This window comes from Tachypleus tridentatus, chromosome 9 (assembly GCF_004210375.1).
Source record: "Tachypleus tridentatus isolate NWPU-2018 chromosome 9, ASM421037v1, whole genome shotgun sequence".
Taxonomy (NCBI): domain Eukaryota; kingdom Metazoa; phylum Arthropoda; class Merostomata; order Xiphosura; family Limulidae; genus Tachypleus; species Tachypleus tridentatus.
In genome coordinates this window covers 12,033,041-12,047,637 of record NC_134833.1, presented here as the reverse complement: position 1 = coordinate 12,047,637, position 14,597 = coordinate 12,033,041, and the positions used below count along the sequence as shown (strand labels likewise).

Genomic DNA, 14,597 nt, shown 5'->3' with positions numbered 1-14,597 from the left:
ATTATTACCTGGTTACGAAAAGCAGTCGTAGCATAATAAATTTCCTTCTAGGTTTAGGTGAACAAACTAATTGTTATTCTTGACATTGTTTCAATGGAGATTTTTTCTGTGCTTCCAGAAGGCTTAGACAATTTAGAAACAATAAACTTTAACTTATTCAAAACCACCTCTATGTTTTTTCACTTATATCTGAATTTGAAATTTTTTCTCTGTATCGAAGCTATTTAGAAAGGGTTTTTGAATGGAGCGTGGAACATGAGGTTGTATTCGATTCAAGATCTTCTAGGCGTAATAGCAAACTGACTCAATAACGCCGTTAGGTTTCCACATATAAATTCTTCATTATACAGTGACATCTAGCGGTCTGAGCGAAAATTAGAATCATATACTGGTAAATTTGTTAGCAAGATCATCGCAGTGAAAACACAATAATATATTTTATGTTCGTTTTTATATGAATCATTCTAAGCACAATTTTTATTCATTAATGGAAGATGGTGAACAGCCTGTATGTATGATTATTGTGTTGTACTCTTCAAGGGCCTGAAGAGCTAACTCTGTTAGCCTCTCCCAATTTGGTACAGAGAGAAGGCAGAGAGATAATCTGTACCCCTCACCGCCAACTCTTGGGCTACTCGTTTACTAATAAATAGTGGGATTGACCGTCACTTTATAACGCCCCCATGATGGAAATTAGGAGCGTGTTTTAGTGTGGATTCTGGAAGATTTTGCTTGTCCATGGTTATGTCAGACCTCCCGCTAGTACAGCGTATGTCTACGGATTTACAACGCAAAATCAGGGGTTCGATTCCCCTCGGTGGGCTCAGCAGATAGCCTGATGTTGCTTTGCTATAAGAAAACACACTCCCATACTTATGCCAACATTTCATTGTTCAAAGTTTTATTTTTGAATTTCGCGCAAACCCACACGAGGGCTATCTTCGTTACCCGTCTCTAATTTAGCAGTGTAAGACTAAAGAGAATAGTGGGATTGACTGTCGCAACATAACGCACGACGGTTGAAAGGGCGAGCATGTATGGCGTGACAGAAATTCGAACCTGCGACTTACGAGTCGAACACTTTAACCACCTGACCATTGTTCAGACTAACTTTACATATGCAACATAATTTCAAGCTAACAACTAGTGTGTGTTTATTACGCGTTACACAGGTAAGGTTTACCTCATCACATCTTAAATTTTACTCTTTACTGCATCAAGTTTTATTGTTTATTAAGTAACATAACAGCGCGTGCTTTCATAACATAACAGCGCGTGCTTTCTTACTTCAATACCAGTTGACTTTTTCTTCTTTTTTCTCATTATCTTTTAGCTAATTGAGATTTACAGCAGAGAGCCCGATGTGGCTTTGCTATAAGAAACACACACACACACTTCGAATTGAGTTTGTTATGAGTATATTTGTTTGTGTACAATTAAGCACAAAGCAACGCAATGGGCTATCTGTGCTCTGCCCACCGAAATACTCACCTGAAGCCAAAGGGCGGAAGACTTTCGAAACGTCGTCCTCTACGCTTGTGTCTCCACAACAGGCAGTTATCGTCCATTGTACAAAGTTTCATCATGAGTACTCTGTCTAAATAATCTATTAGATAAAGAATCAGTACAGTTTGTAAAACTATTGTATATAAACTATTATTTGTAATAACTGTCAGTAATAACCGTTATTATGTCTTATTATTTTTGTGTTTGTATATTAAAATACATTTGTGTTAAAAGGGAAATTGCGTGAATCAGTCACGTTGGCGAATAACATACGTTAAATACATTTTAACATTTATTTGTAACTACTGAGCTCAAATTGAAATTCAGATTATTTCAGATAGTAATACGTAATGTGCCTAACATAATAAATCGAAGACTGGTCCAAAAATAAAAGCATAATACGTAACAGTTTCAAAACATTATCTTATTAACTGAAGGCCGCTTGAATGACAGATGAAAACCACCAGGTTTCTATACAATATTTCGTTCTCCTTAGAACAAAAATTAAAGTGACTAATCAGAGAATTAGGAACCGTTGGAAACTTTCTGTGTTTGAGCCAATACCAACAAATATTTCAAACGAACTTGAAAATGTGAGGCACGTGACTGATTTTGATCACATTTCTTTAACAACTGTTTAACTCCAGGGATTTGCTGTTTTATAAAATTTTGTAATGTTTAAGTAGAGGATGTCAAAACGGAGAAATAAAACAAAACATTAATCTTTTGGTTTCAGTAACTTTAAAATACAGCTGTACATGACTTACATTTTATTATGTAATTTATATGTGTATATATATAACTTTAAAATACAGCTGTACATGACTTACATTTTATTATGTAATTTATATGTGTGTACATATAACTTTAAAATACAGCTGTACATGACTTACATTTTATTATGTAATTTATATCTGTGTATATATAACTTTAAAATACAGCTGTACATGACTTACATTTTATTATGTAATTTATATGTGTGTATATATAACTATAAAATACAGCTGTACATGACTTACATTTTATTATGTAATTTATATGTGTGTACATATAACTATAAAATACAGCTGTACATGACTTACATTTTATTATGTAATTTATATGTGTGTACATATAACTATAAAATACAGCTGTACATGACTTACATTTTATTATGTAATTTATATGTGTGTATATATAACTTTAAAATACAGCTGTACATGACTTACATTTTATTATGTAATTTATATGTGTGTATATATAACTTTAAAATACAGCTGTACATGACTTACATTTTATTATGTAATTTATATGTGTGTATATATAACTATAAAATACAGCTGTACATGACTTATATTTTATTATGTAATTTATATGTGTGTATATATAACTTTAAAATACAGCTGTACATGACTTACATTTTATTATGTAATTTATATGTGTGTATATATAACTATAAAATACAGCTGTACATGACTTACATTTTATTATGTAATTTATATGTGTGTACATATAACTATAAAATACAGCTGTACATGACTTACATTTTATTATGTAATTTATATGTGTGTACATATAACTATAAAATACAGCTGTACATGACTTACATTTTATTATGTAATTTATATGTGTGTATATATAACTTTAAAATACAGCTGTACATGACTTACATTTTATTATGTAATTTATATGTGTGTATATATAACTTTAAAATACAGCTGTACATGACTTACATTTTATTATGTAATTTATATGTGTGTATATATAACTATAAAATACAGCTGTACATGACTTATATTTTATTATGTAATTTATATGTGTGTATATATAACTTTAAAATACAGCTGTACATGACTTACATTTTATTATGTAATTTATATGTGTGTATATATAACTATAAAATACAGCTGTACATGACTTATATTTTATTATGTAATTTATATGTGTGTATATATAACTTTAAAATACACCTGTACATGATTTATATTTTAATATATAATTTATATGTGTGTGTATACATACATATATATATATATATATATATACATTTTTAGATGAATTTCCTTTATTACTACGCAGTTTGTTATGCTTAAAATTACATAATTTCTTTATTTTGAATTTCTCGCCAAGCTACGCAAGGGCTACCTGTACTACCCGTCCCTAATTTAGAAGTAAGAGACTAGATTAAAGACAGCTAGTCATCGAAGTCCACTACCAATTCTTGGGCTATTGTTTTACCAACGAATAGTAGGATTGACAGTAACGTTATAATATCTCAGTGGTTAAAAGGGTGAATATGTTTTGTGGGGATTCTAACCCTTGACCCTCAGATTGCTAGTCGGCGGTTCTAACCTTCTGGTTATGTCTGACCTACGTTGCAGTTTGATTTGTATTGAATTTCACGCAAAGGTACAGGAGGGCATGTTTGGTGCGACGGGGATTCGAACCACCTGCCCAAGACAAATCACCCTACTTTACAGAGTTAACAATGGTTTACGGAGCATTTTTCACCTTTAACCTTTCCATAGTTTTTAAGTTGAATTATTTCTTTCATATTCCTAAGCTTATTTCTGAGTGCTAATGTTCCAAAAGTGAAAAACAGTGAAACTCATTGAAACAATATAACAAATATAAAAATAAAAAATAAAAATAGATTTTGACTTTAAATAAAAACAATCTGTTGAAGAAATACAATCAGTTTTATATATAAAACTAGTTCCTTCAACTAATTAGTTAAAGGGGAGTCCGGTTGTGTCTATGAGGCAGTGGATATAGGGTAAGATTTAGGGTTGAATTCTATTATTCGGTCAGAGAAGAGAAGTCCAAGAGCTGGTTTACATCTAGTCAGTCGGTTCAGGAGTAGAGACGGATATTCACAGATAAATAACCTTCTATGTAGCGTTAACACATTAAAATATTCAAGTTTGTTTGTTTGTTTTGGAATTTCACACAAAGCTATTCGAGGGCTATCTCTGCTAGTCGTCCCTAATTTAGCAGTGTAAGACTAGAGGGAAGGCAGCTAGTAATCACCACTCACCGCGAACTGTTGGGCTACTCTTTTACCAACGAATAGTGGGATTGACCGTCACATTATAACGCCCCCACGGCTGAAAGGGCGAGCATGTTTGGCGCGACCGGGATGCGAACCCGCGACCCTCAGATTACGAGTCGCACGCCTTAAAATATTCAATAGTGGTACCATTTTGTTTTAGAAATTCCAGTGATAAGAGCTGTAAGAGACAGCATAGAAAATAAACTACCCATTTACTGTGAACAAAATATGATACTTTTTAAAATGCTTTCTATCAATGAAAGAAAATAAAACGACCCATATAAAAATGTCACAAAAATCTCATGGTAGATTTATAAAGGGATTCACAGAAAAACTATGACCCACTAAGTTAAATAATGTACAAATGATTAAATAATTTGTTTGTTTGTGGTCAAGCATAAAGCCACATAATGGGCTATCTGTGCTGTGCCCACCAGAGGTATCGAAACCTGGTTTTTTAGTGATACAAGTTAGCAGACATTTTGCTGTGTCACTGGAGATGGGAGAATCATATAATGAGCACACTATACAAAACCCGATTACGGATTTACAACGCTAAAATCAGGGGATCGATTCCCCTCGGTGGGCTCAGCAGATAGCCTGATGTGGCTTTGTTATAAGAAAACTACACACACACACACAAAACGATTATTTTTGTCGTAATTCTAAAAAAAAATTAATATTTGTAATACGTTATATTTATTTTTACTTGAAAATGTAATCATTATCGATCATTTTTTTTCAGAATATTAATAAACATAATAAATACTAAATAATATTAATAATATTAATATTATTGTCTAAACACGTCATGACCTTTCGTCAAACCAACCAAAAAAAAAAAAAAAAAAGTCGCTCGCGGATGAGATCCGTGTTTACAGTGACATCTATGCTTTTGAAAAATAAAAATAAAATATCTTAAAACACAAAATTCCTTACTTCCTCTCCTGCCAAGTTTAGTGTTACGACTCAGTCGAGACAGATAAAATAATATATTTTTCATACGGAAGACAAATATACCTTTCTAAATGGCATACCACTATTTTTTCCAGTCGTTTTCCTTTTAATACTGAAAACAAAGCTGATATTCGCTAAGATAAGACTAATTTAAACAACATCTCATAAAACGTTTTCAAACTAGCCATAGAAAATGCTCTAATTTCAAACTTCTGATTACGTTTATTGTGTCTCCAAAGAAGTAGGCTTAAACTTTTCCTATTAAGTTTGAGAAAGCATGCCAAATAGTTTCGAACCTAGAAAACTAAAATCTTTCAACACCGATGACTATTAATAATAAACAAGTTGGAAATCACAGAATAAAAAAACACACGAGATGATAAGATGTAATGATTTCTGTCATTTCCAGCTGAGAACTTTGAACAATGTAATATGATAGAGACGAATTTTTCCTCGTGATTTTTACTAAAATAGCCTGAAATTGATCGAATCAACAATAACCAAGATACGATAATGTTACATCTCTGAAGAAAACTGGCGCATTTAAAACATTTTTTCCTCACATTCTCCTAATTGGTTGTCAAAGAATTTTGAACCAGAACTATACAAAAATAGCATCTCGTTCTTATCTGTTGTCTCCTACCTAAGATAAATTTCGAAGCTAAACATCTGGATTAGATTATGAGAACCACAAGTAGATCAGTTAACCTCTACTTGTTATTATAATCCACACTATGTTATCAAAGTAATGGCTTCTGTTTGTTTTCGTTTTTTGAATTTTGCGCAAAGCTACTCGAGGGCTATCTGCGCTAGCCGTCTCTAATTTAGCAGTGTAAGACTAGAGGGAAGACAGCTAGTCATCAACACCAACTGCTGAGCTACTCTTTTTACCAACGAATAATGGGATTGACCGTCACTTTATAACGCTCCCACGGCTGAAAGGGCGAGCATGTTTGGTGCGACTGGGATTCGAACCCGTGACTCTCGGATTACGAGTCGAACGCCTTAACACGCTTAGGTATGCCGTGCCTACCATGATTGTAACGTTGTAAATTCGAAGATTTACCGCTGTCCCATCTGAGGTCATTTGTGTTAAAAAGGAATATTGTCTGTGTCGAGGTTGTTGGGAAATGTCATAGATTTGATTCGTATTAAAATTCAATTAACTTCCAAATTAGAATGAAGGTTTCCAGCTACCTAAAATCATAATACGTAACTTAATAAATCGGAGACTTGTCCAGGATAAATTATATATAATAAGTAACAATTGCCAATCAAGGTTAAAGTTTATTTTTTTATTTTAAAAAAACGTTAAAGTGAGATGTTCTGTACAGAGTGTTGACGAATGTTTAATTTCAATAGTTCCAGTTAAAAAAGAACATTTTAATGTCGAAATATTTTCAACTCATGCACAACTAGGAGCTTAGCGCCCTCTGTTAATTAAAAATAAAATAAGTAATAACATAAATAGTTCGGTGTTGAGATAAAGTTTACTACAAGGGACGTAGCGTGTATATATTTATATATGTATGTGAACAAAATAAAAAGTAGAATGTGGTGCTATCTATTGGCAACACAAGAAAAAACATAATCAAATTTCTCATTTTGGGAAAAATAACTACGGTAGGTGAAACAACTTTCGCTTAGATGTGGATTTTGTACATGAGGTATTGATTATGTCATTATTAAGGTAATTTGTAAATATAGTGTTAAAAATGGAGTTCTTACAAATAAAAATTGTTATTCATTCCCAGAAAACAATTTTTCAGAAAATGCTCATTTTTTTCTCATTTTTAAATAAAGTATGAATAATAGTATTATTCAATGATATTCAATGATTAGTAATTACTAGTTCAAACAGCCACTCATAGGGGGCGTTTCTCGTAGTAAATGGTAAGTGTAAGTGATTTAAAAAATATGATTAGAAATTACACATCATCATATTAATCTAATTTACTCTACAACAGCTGTTGTTTATGTAATTTTATAATAGAAATTGTATATTAACCACTACTGTGTTTGTTGTGTCAGATCCGGCCTGACTAGTCGAGGTTTTTAACGAAAGGCCTCGTCATCCATTGATGTGTACTGTGTTATCTGTTTAAACTTCATTATGCGTGATCTTACCTCCATTACGCCATTGTTAGCCGTACACGTTCGTGCAAGTCCTAAATAAACTTAAATAAAAAAACTCATGAATAGAAGAAAGGAAAACTAATCCCTAATTTTGTGAAGATAAAAGTACAGAAGAGTTTTAACCAATGTACAAACATTATCCACAGTTTACAGAAAAAAAAACACCTACTAAAAGCCATGTTAAACTCGATATATAAAGAACTAAATGACCTACAGAAACAAAAAATGAATCTGGACTATCAACTGTCCTGCTGCATTCAACCAGACATTTATGGATTCACACAACGCTGCATTCAACCACATATTTATGGACTCACACAACGTTGCATTCAACCAGACATTTATGGACTCACACAACGCTGCATTCTTCCAGACATTTATGGACTCATACAACGCTGCATTCAACCAGATATTTATGGACTCACACAACGCTACATTCAACCAGACATTTACGGACTCATACAATGCTGCATTCAACCAGACATTTATGGACTCATACAACACAAAATCAATCAACTCAACAGTAAGAACGACAAGGAAGAGAAGGCCCACCACAACAAGGAACTAGATAAACTAAGATGACAACAACAAGAAACTAGATGAACTAAGATGTCAACAACAAGAAACTAGATAAACCAAGATGACAACAACAAGAAACTAAATGAACTAAGATGTCAACAACAAAAAACTAGATAAACCAAGATGACAACAACAAGAAACTAAATGAACTAAGATGTCAACAACAAGAAACTAGATACACTAAGATGTCAACAACAAGAAACTAGATAAACTAAGGTGAAACAACAAGAAACTAGATAAACTAAGATGACAACAACAAGAAACTAGATAAACTAAGGTGACAACAACAAAAAACTAGATAAACTAAGGTGACAACAACAAAAAACTAGATAAACTAAGGTGACAACAACAAGAAACTAGATAAACTAAGATGACAACAACAAGAAACTAGATACACTAAGATGTCAACAACAAGAAACTAGATAAACTAAGGTGAAACAACAAGAAACTAGATAAACTAAGATGTCAACAACAAGAAACTAGATACACTAAGATGTCAACAACAAGAAACTAGATAAACTAAGGTGAAACAACAAGAAACTAGATAAACTAAGATGACAACAACAAGAAACTAGATAAACTAAGGTGACAACAACAAAAAACTAGATAAACTAAGGTGACAACAACAAAAAACTAGATAAACTAAGGTGACAACAACAAGGAACTAGATAAACTAAGGTGACAACAACAAGAAACTAGATAAATTAAGATGACAACAACAAGAAAATAGATAAACTAAGGTGACAACAACAAGAAACTAGACAAACTAAGATGACAACAACAAGCAAGACGCCAACACGACAACCACCAATAAACTTCGTAATTCACAGATACGACCGAAAATTAAACAATGAAGAAATACATCTAATCAACAAACGGCTCAACTGCACAGTAACACCTAGAAATATTCCATCCATCAAAATGAAAGCCTGTCTGGAAGACCTAGCTAAAAGACTGGTGATCCACTCTACACAAACTGAAAACACCAATAGAACAACGGGAAACAACCATCAGAAAGAAGACAACTTCGACAACAATTCCACCGACAATCAACAACTTATATTTCCAGGTAGAACTGAAAAACATCTATTTCCCCAAAACAGTATTTCAAACAATTTTTCAAAGAATTTTCACACAAAACCATCAACATAATTTCACAGAAAAGAAAACTAAAAAACAACCTTATACAAAAGATATTAATTAAATAAACAACTTAAAACAAGACAACAACATCAAAATTCTAAAAGCAGGTGAAGGCAATGCTATAGTTATAATGAACACAAATGAATAATTAAAAAATGAACAGCATCTTGTCAGATACAAACAGATTTAAACTAATAAACACAAATCAATCAAAAACACACGAAAACCAATTAAATAAAATATTACTACAAACGAAAAAACCAACACAATATAAAGAAACATTTATTCTTACCTATGAATTACAACAACTCTTGGGCACCCCTAAACGTCACAAACCCAATTGTCCACTAGGATCCATAATGTCAACCTATTTAACTTCAGACTCAGGAAATATATAGCGTGGGAATTTTCTAAATATGTAACATTAGCCGGTTCCTTTTTCAAAGACTTTTGTAACTTTAAATCTATTTTAATAAACTAAATCATAAAGCCTCAATGACCAGTTTTGATATAATCTTCCTCTTCACAGAAGTCCCAGCAACTGAAGTCTGCAAGATAACTTTAGAACTTTATATCCAAGACCCCAACCCATTGATACACATCCCCAGCAGCCAGTTAGCAACCCTTATAGAATTCACTACCACTAAAACTAGCTTTATGTTCAATGACTAACATTACCTACAAATAAATTACCAAAGTATGGTGAATCCCGTGTCACCAGTTCTAGCCAACATCTTTATAACACACATTGAATCACAAGCGATCAGTTCAGCCTCACACCCACCACTATACTGGTACAGGTATGTTGATGATACAATTGTTGGATTCACATCTACAGAATATACACTTAGAGTTTTATATCACGTTCACTCTATACATCCCAACATTAAGTTCACCTGCGAACAGAAAAACTAACAAAATAGCATTTCTTAACCTCAAGGTCATACGAACTGATACACAGTTCAAAACAGATATCAACAGAAAAATCACCCATACTGGATAATACATTTCTTGGGACTCAGGACATGAAACAAAACAAAAACTCAACACACTAATAAACCAAATAAACACATCCATAAAACTATGTTCAGCAGATAAAATTAACGATGAATTAGACAAAATAAAACAATACTTCATCAACGTCAATAAATTTCTTCTAAAAACCGTGGAAACAATTACACGCACACACCTGAATAAATAACAAACAAATAGTAATAAATCGCAAGATACAACAAACTACAAAACCTTATACTGCTGCATACCATATGTTCCCGACATCAATAACAAAATAACCAACATTTGGAAAAAACACTTATAACAAAACAGAACATTCAGTAAACACTAAATTTATTCATACTATGTAAAAACTACACTGACAAACACAACACCAACATAATTTATAAAACACAATGCAACAACTGCCACGATTTCTGTATTGGAGAAACAATCAGAAAAATGGAAACTAGATTCAAAGAAGACAAAAAGAACAACCTTTATACTGAATAATAATTTTATTTGAAATGTAAATGTTCACTCATTTTTGAACACTGCAAGTAAAATAAACACAACATAAACATAGAAAACATCCAGATACTAAGTAAGGAAACAAATATAAACAAGCGCAAAATCAAAGAAGCCTTACTTATACAACAACTAAAACTAAAATTAAACCAATATAAAGGGACACCTTTATACCTATACTAATTAATAACCTAACATCTACCTGCAGCGCCCCCTACAGTCCGGTACCCACTTATACTTTTGTCCCTAAAACTTGTGTCCGGCAACGGTCAGTTGCAAACTCTTTGTTCACCTGAAGATGACCTAGGAAGGTGGAAACGTTGTTTTCTGCTCATAATAAAAGAGGTAATACCCATACCAGCCGTTCTGTGATATAGTACATATAACATGGTTAACATACTATTATACACTTTTCATTACTTTGGTAAGGTAGATATTGTGTGGTTAACATACTATTATACACTTTTCATTAGTTTGGTAAGGTAGATATTGTGTGGTTAACATACTATTATACACTTTTCATTACTTTGGTAAGGTAGATATTGTGTGGTTAACATACTATTATACACTTTTCATTACTTTGGTAAGGTAGATATTGTGTGGTTAACATACTATTATACACTTTTCATTACTTTGGTAAGGTAGATATTGTGTGGTTAACATACTATTATACACTTTTCCTTTCATTACTTTGGTAAGGTAGATATTGTGTGGTTAACATACTATTATATACACTTTTCATTACTTTGGTAAGGTAGATATTGTGTGGTTAACATACTATTATACACTTTTCATTACTTTGGTAAGGTAGATATTGTGTGGTTAACATACTATTATACACTTTTCATTACTTTGGTAAGGTAGATATTGTGTGGTTAACATACTATTATACACTTTTCATTACTTTGGTAAGGTAGATATTGTGTGGTTAACATACTATTATACACTTTTCATTACTTTGGTAAGGTAGATATTGTGTGGTTAACATACTATTATACACTTTCATTACTTTGGTAAGGTAGATATTGTGTGGTTAACATACTATTATACACTTTTCATTACTTTGGTAAGGTAGATATTGTGTGGTTAACATACTATTATACACTTTTCATTACTTTGGTAAGGTAGATATTGTGTGGTCATTACTTTGGTAGGTAGATATTGTGTGGTTAACATACTATTATACACTTTTCATTACTTTGGTAAGGTAGATATTATTGTGGTTAACATACTATTATACACTTTTCATTACTTTGGTAAGGTAGATATTGTGTGGTTAACATACTATTATACACTTTTCATTACTTTGGTAAGGTAGATATTGTGTGGTTAACATACTATTATACACTTTTCATTACTTTGGTAAGGTAGATATTGTGTGGTTAACATACTATTATACACTTTTCATTACTTTGGTAAGGTAGATATTGTGTGGTTAACATACTATTATACACTTTTCATTACTTTGGTAAGGTAGATATTGTGTGGTTAACATACTATTATACACTTTTCATTACTTTGGTAAGGTAGATATTGTGTGGTTAACATACTATTATACACTTTTCATTACTTTGGTAAGGTAGATATTGTGTGGTTAACATACTATTATACACTTTTCATTACTTTGGTAAGGTAGATATTGTGTGGTTAACATACTATTATACACTTTTCATTACTTTGGTAAGGTAGATATTGTGTGGTTAACATACTATTATACACTTTTCATTACTTTGGTAAGGTAGATATTGTGTGGTTAACATACTATTATACACTTTTCATTACTTTGGTAAGGTAGATATTGTGTGGTTAACATACTATTATACACTTTTCATTACTTTGGTAAGGTAGATATTGTGTGGTTAACATACTATTATACACTTTTCATTACTTTGGTAAGGTAGATATTGTGTGGTTAACATACTATTATACACTTTTCATTACTTTGGTAAGGTAGATATTGTGTGGTTAACATACTATTATACACTTTTCATTACTTTGGTAAGGTAGATATTGTGTGGTTAACATACTATTATACACTTTTCATTACTTTGGTAAGGTAGATATTGTGTGGTTAACATACTATTATACACTTTTCATTACTTTGGTAAGGTAGATATTGTGTGGTTAACATACTATTATACACTTTGGTAAGGTAGATATTGTGTTTTCATTACTCATTGGTAAGGTAGATATTGTGTGGTTAACATACTATTATACACTTTTCATTACTTTGGTAAGGTAGATATTGTGTGGTTAACATACTATTATACACTTTTCATTACTTTGGTAAGGTAGATATTGTGTGGTTAACATACTATTATACACTTTTCATTACTTTGGTAAGGTAGATATTGTGTGGTTAACATACTATTATACACTTTTCATTACTTTGGTAAGGTAGATATTGTGTGGTTAACATACTATTATACACTTTTCATTACTTTGGTAAGGTAGATATTGTGTGGTTAACATACTATTATACACTTTTCATTACTTTGGTAAGGTAGATATTGTGTGGTTAACATACCTATTATACACATACTATTTCATTACTTTGGTAAGGTAGATATTGTGTGGTTAACATACTATTATACACTTTTCATTACTTTGGTAAGGTAGATATTGTGTGGTTAACATACTATTATACACTTTTCATTACTTTGGTAAGGTAGATATTGTGTGGTTAACATACTATTATACACACTTTTCATTACTTTGGTAAGGTAGATATTGTGTTTTCATTACTACTTTGGTAAGGTAGATATTGTGTGGTTAACATACTATTATACACTTTTCATTACTTTGGTAAGGTAGATATTGTGTGGTAGGTAGATATTGTGTGGTTAACATACTATTATACACTTTTCATTACTTTGGTAAGGTAGATATTGTGTGGTTAACATACTATTATACACTTTTCATTACTTTGGTAAGGTAGATATTGTGTGGTTAACATACTATTATACACTTTTCATTACTTTAAGGTAGATATTGTGTGGTATTATACACTTTTCATTACTTTGGTAAGGTAGATATTGTGTGGTTAACATACTATTATACACTTTTCATTACTTTGGTAAGGTAGATATTGTGTGGTTAACATACTATTATACACTTTTCATTACTTTGGTAAGGTAGATATTGTGTGGTTAACATACTATTATACACTTTTCATTACTTTGGTAAGGTAGATATTGTGTGGTTAACATACTATTATACACTTTTCATTACTTTGGTAAGGTAGATATTGTGTGGTTAACATACTATTATACACTTTTCATTACTTTGGTAAGGTAGATATTGTGTGGTTAACATATTATTATACACTTTTCATTACTTTGGTGGTTAAATACTATTAGATATTGTGTGGTTAACATACTATTATACACTTTTCATTACTTTGGTAAGGTAGATATTGTGTGGTTAACATACTATTATACACTTTTCATTACTTTGGTAAGGTAGATATTGTGTGGTTAACATACTATTATACACTTTTCATTACTTTGGTAAGGTAGATATTGTGTGGTTAACATACTATTATACACTTTTCATTACTTTGGTAAGGTAGATATTGTGTGGTTAACATACTATTATACACTTTTCATTACTTTGGTAAGGTAGATATTGTGTGGTTAACATACTATTATACACTTTTCATTACTTTGGTAAGGTAGATATTGTGTGGTTAACATACTATTATACACTTTTCATTACTTTGGTA

General features: G+C 31.6%; 1 protein-coding gene across 1 annotated transcript in view; it reads right to left on the bottom strand.

Moving 5' to 3' along the window:
* Positions 1-293, bottom strand: part of LOC143224760 (guanylate cyclase 32E-like) — a 131,991-nt gene extending 131,698 nt beyond the window's left edge. The window contains exon 1 of the mRNA XM_076453030.1: positions 9-293. The gene's annotated coding sequence lies outside the window, so the exon portion shown is untranslated. The remainder of the gene's footprint in view (positions 1-8) is intronic.
* Positions 294-14,597: the final 14,304 nt, after the last annotated feature.